Source organism: Dasypus novemcinctus, chromosome Y, assembly GCF_030445035.2.
Source record: "Dasypus novemcinctus isolate mDasNov1 chromosome Y, mDasNov1.1.hap2, whole genome shotgun sequence".
Lineage (NCBI taxonomy): Eukaryota > Metazoa > Chordata > Mammalia > Cingulata > Dasypodidae > Dasypus > Dasypus novemcinctus.
The window spans coordinates 28881851-28887416 of NC_092216.1; the positions used below are offsets into that span (position 1 = coordinate 28881851).

General features: G+C 39.2%; 1 long non-coding RNA gene across 1 annotated transcript; it reads right to left on the bottom strand.

Annotated features, from left to right (window-relative positions):
- Positions 1-2921: 2921 nt before the first annotated feature.
- LOC131277963 (uncharacterized) lies at positions 2922-5176 on the bottom strand. Its single transcript, XR_011648048.1, has 3 exons — positions 5124-5176; positions 3814-3922; positions 2922-2951 (listed from the first exon to the last, which is right to left on the bottom strand). It is a non-coding gene; the product is annotated as an uncharacterized lncRNA (long non-coding RNA).
- Between the last annotated feature and the right edge of the window lie 390 nt (positions 5177-5566).

Consider the following 5566-nt stretch of genomic DNA (forward strand, 5'->3'; position numbering starts at 1 on the left):
GCTCAGTGCTCCTTTAAGACTGACCCAGGCCCGCTGCTGGAGGAGGAAACATCAGGGAGTGGAAGGGATTCCCAATACATTTAATTTGGAAAAGTGCTTGATGCTCTGGTGGTTTTCATATCCTCTTCTTGAGCCTTCAGTGTTTTCAGCATCTTCTTCACTTCTTCTTGTTTGGAACATTTGGATCCTCTTCCCATAATTGTAGGACCACCGAAGTTAATTCCTCCATCAACATTGCTGTTGTTCCCTTAGCCTTTCTGTAGGCGTCAATAACGCTGGACATTTTTAAAGTCAGTTTCTTAGGAAGGAGATGTGGCTCAACTGACAGAGCATTCACCTACCATATGGAAGGCCCAGGGTTCGGTACCCAGCACCTCCTGGCCTATGTGGTGACTTGGCCCATGTGCAGTGCTTCCATGCATAAGAAATGCCTTGCCATACAGGGGTTTCCCCACTTAGTGGTGCCCCCCACACAAGGAGTGTGTCCCACAAGGAGAGCTTCCTCACATGAAAAAAGTGGCGACTGCTCAGAAGTGACACTGCATACATAGAGAGCTGACACAGCAATAGCTGACACAACAGAAAAAGAGATGGTTTCCTGGTGCCACCTGTCAAGAATGCAAGTGGGCATAGAAGAACAGACAGTGAATGGACACAGAGATCAAACAATGGGAAGGGAAGAGAAATAAAATAAATCTTTTAAAAAAAAATAAATAAAGTCACTTTCTCTAGCCTAGCATCCCCTAAAGATCACTTACTCTCTGCTTACCTCTTGTGAGCAGCACTCATCTTATCAAGAAGTTGACATTGTTTGTCAATCACTGTAGCTAGTATGCCTGTCTGCAAGCTGCTTTTCATGCCTTATAAAAATTTGGCTTATAACAGACTGCATAAGTCTGAACAAAAATATGAAACACAACAGAATGCTGGTGAATATTGACACATGCCTCAGCTCCCCCCTGGAGGCTGTGGAATGTGAAGTCTGGACTAGTGTCATTGGGCTCCTTACCCAGCTCTCACAGATTCCCAAGAATCAATCAAAAGACACTTTCTGTTCATTGTGATGGACATTATCCATTATCATCTCCAGGTTGGTTGTCCTGGGCGAGTCCAATGAATTGGAGAGTAGGTACTGCAATGCTTCTGTAATTCAGGGCTCAACTGGCACATGGATGGACCAAATGTTTAAGTCTCTTGGACATATTTTTATCAAGTATAGTGCTAAATATAGCTGCAAATAAAAGGGGAGGAAGAGACATATTTAGATATCCTATAAATGAGTGAAACTCTGTATATTCTTACGAACATTTTTCTCTCTCATTGTTTTCGAAATTGTTGTAAACATTTTAAATACAATGAAAGGTACTGACCATAACTGCATGCCTGGTCATATTTCTAAAAGTTTCATCCCCTGTCCCTACAGTACTAATGACCCTATCAAGATAGGAATCATTTCCATTAATCTGGAAAATAATCCCTATACCCTTCACTCAATACATACCCTCACAACATATTCACCCATGTTCTGATTTTCTATTATCATGTCAGTTTAGCCACATCTTGAAATTCATAAAAATGAAATAAATTGTGTCAGAGTCTTAGTTGGTGACCTAAGGGTGTCCGGAATGAAAGACGAAGAGAGATTGGGTTCAGGGGATCTGAGAGCATTGATTTCTCAAGCTCATCAGAGAACTTTATTGAGTCAAGGGACTAGTATATCTATCCCTAACATACGTGACATTCAGCACAAAATCAAGTTACCTATTACCCTTACCTCATTCTATATTAACTCGTGATTGATGAACACCAACAAACTTTACTGGAACTATTATTATAAAAATCAGTAACTATACTCATAAATCTTGTTTCTCAGGTCATTCTGTTCTATATGTTATTTTTCTGCCTGCAGGTGTGCTTTCCCAGCCAAGATTGTGATCTGCACTGATAATCACAAGGGACAGTTTGACTCAGTGGTCAAGGAAGTAACTTGCTTCCATGGAAACAACATGCCTTTGTTTCCCACATTTCCCCCTTTTTGTTTTAGTCAGGGTGACTGTGCCTGTCTTAGGTTGCCCCCTAGAGGGTCTTACTCATCATTGACTACCAGTCAAGCTCACTGACTTCGGAGTACTATTGTAGTGTTTTAGCAAGTCCTAAGTTATTAGCCTGTCCCATTGTGTCCAAACAGTGCAATCTCTGGCAAACACCTTTACCCAGGCAAGCGACAACCATAAGCAACAGGATTAATACACATATCCTTATTCCTAAGGCAGATAAGAAATGCCTTAGGCAGATAAGAAATGATTCCACCAATCAAGAGGATTAAACTTATTTAAATGTGAAATCAAATCATTAAAGATGTCCTTATCATTATCTACGTATATCTGATTATGAGACATTTCTAAAATCTTTTTCTGCAATTCCTCAATTTCTAATGACATATTTCCTTTGTGCCCTAACAAATGATTTCTGATCTTATTCCATTGAAACATAGAAATGTTATAATCCAAAGGAGTAATACAAAAATTTCTTTCATTCCAATCATATTTCAATCCTCTTAACAAATTCAAATTATAAACTTGGTCTCCTAAGTTTAAAAGAGCAGATTCCAAATCACTAACTCTGTTATTAAGTCCTTCATCAATGTGCTCCTGACTATGCCATAAGCCATTTGCATTCTTGTGCCAATCATGCATGTATTGCTGTGTCTGCACCATCTCATGCAGTGCAACAGCAGCAGTGGCAGCAGCAGTGATGACACCAATGAAGCCAAGAATGCCAGCTATGAGAAGTCCCAAAAATCTCTTAGATCGTTTGAACAGTCCTTGAGCCAGGTGGAAAAGAAGATGACTTTCAGGAGATGACTGCCACATCCGATACATTTTCACCGGGATCCACACCCCTCATCTTCAGTGAGCCATGTTGATAATATCTCCATTCTGTAAAATATTCTCAGACAAGCAAGTACACAAAGCCCCATCCTTATAAAATAAAGCATTTTCAGTAATGGTAGCCTTCCCTACCACAAACACATATGGATCTCTGACCATGATTGAAAATGATTAATTTGATCTAATTGTAAATATTGTCCATCCATATTTTTATTACCTTTCCATTCAGAAGGAGATGCCACTCCTAAGAAGACTTTCCATGTTTGCTGTTGATCATGGACTCCAGTGCTATTACACCACGGAAGAGGGACCCATTTCCCTATATTATTCCAATCACTATTATTTTTGGTAAAAATTATTTTCTCATCCAAATCAAGGGATTCATGAAAGGAATACTGCATATTACTAATTTGTTGTCTCATGCTGTTTATACCTTACCAAATAAATCTGTCCTTATATTTGTTGGGATTCCCCATAGGGGCACTTTCCCAAACTATTCCATAGGAATCATTAAAAACAACAGATCCTCTTCCCATATGGCATTCATACCATCTTTGCATATCACCAGCATTCCTCTTAGGACAACTATAACTTGGATACTTATATTCTTCGTATTGATAGGATGGGAATAAAGTTACCAAAGATTTAGTATTATTATGGCTAAAATTGATCATAGTTCTATTTTTCACAGCCATACATGGTGGGCGATTGCCAAAGCAAAGAGGTCAGAAATCAAATGGAAGAAGGAGATTATAAATCCTTTGTCCTTCTTCTCGTGGCTTAAGTGACAGTCTATCATCCATGGGTCCAGGAAATATATGAGTTTTATTCAAATAAACAGAAAAAGAAGGATCTTTCCAGGTTAACACTCGAAGTAATGGGGGATTAGGGATATAAGCCTAATATGTGTAATTACCATTACCATTGCCGGTTTCACTCACTATCAGTAGGATCCATATGTGTAGAAGACTCCACTTCTTCAGTCCTAGGTTTAATCCTTTTTGCCAGAAGCCAGATTTCTTCTCCATTTTCTGAAATGATAACCTCGCCCCCATACTTTAACCCTGCCTTTCTTCCATTCATTACTCAAAATGTCTTTCCAAAATACTAGTTGATTCTCAGATTCTGCAATTTCTGTGGATTTTTGAGAGTGTCCAAAATGACATTCAGCTGGTGTCATAGAATCATAAATGTTAAGAAAATTTAAGGTAAATAAAGCTTTAGCCAATTGATCTTTAGGTGATATCACGCCATCATCTCCCCCTTTTGTTTTAAAAGCATAGTCTTGAGAGTATGATGGCATCTTTCAATAATTGCTTGATCTGTAGGAATTTGCAAGTCCTTCCACCAATCCAATAGTATAATGACTCTGAGGGCCATATTGAGTACATGCCTGTTTGAGGTCCTTTAATACTTTAAAAGAAAGAGGCTCAAGATGAGCATAAATTCCCCCTTGTGGGTGTTGAACATCAGGAGGAATTTGTTGAATAGTTCCAGGAAAAGCTGCTACAGCTTGCATAGCCAGAGGCTCACCTTGACTAGATCCCAGTAAAAGACATCTCATTAATGGAGTAACAGGCACAGGATTTGGCTTAAAGCTGCTACGAACATAAGGCAGGTCCATAGAGAAAAGCCTACTAGGTACTTTTTCAGGTTCTGGAGGTGCAGAAGGAACATCATGAGTTAAATTAGGATATATGTTTGCCTTAGAAATATTTAGTTCCAACATGGATTTAGTTAAGAACGGATTTGTGTCTTTAACTTCAAATAACTCCTCTTCTTCCTGATCCTCCTCCAAATTCCTGTCTTTACCTGTATCATTCATAGCCATTTCCTCCCTTGAGAAAAGAACAATCTCTTCTTTGCCAGACTGCAAAGGATATAATGTAGCAGCAATATGCTGTCCTAAGGCCCAAACTGATACAGGTATATTCTCTCCTTTCTAATATACTCTCCGCAATGCTTTCATTACTTGCCTCCACTGCTTAACATTCATCAAATTCTTTCCTTGTGGTTGAAACCAATAACAATGCTTTTGAACCAAAGCAAACAATTCTAACAAATCTGCAGTCTTAACTGTGATGTCTTCACTGTGCAACAGTGTTTTCAAAACCTGTGAATATTCTTCCAAGTGTCCTGGTTGATTACCCATCCCCTGATGCTAGCAGAAAGCAAAACTTAATAATATGAAGCAACAATCTACCCGGGTTAATTAATTTTGACGCTCCTTACCTTAAAAAAGGCTTTTCAGCTTTCCGTGTTCCCGATCCAGAGGTGGAAGATTCTATGCTGCCATGTGTTGATGAATCCTCTGCCTTGGGCCCCATGTTAGGGCGCCACCTGTCGGAGTCTTAGTCGGTGACCCGAGGATATCGGGAATGAAAGATGAAGAGAGATTGGGTTCAGGGGATCTGAGAGCATTGATTTCTCAAGCTCATCAGACAACTTTATTGAGTCAAGGGACTAGTATATCTATCCCTAACATACGTGACATTCAGCACAAAATCAAGTTACCTATTACCCTTACCTCATTCTATATTAACTCGTGATTGATGAACACCAACAAACTTTACTGGAACTATTATTATAAAAATCAGTAACTATACTCATAAATCTTGTTTCTCAGGTCATTCTGTTCTATATGTTATTTTTCTGCCTGCAGGTGTGCTTTCCCA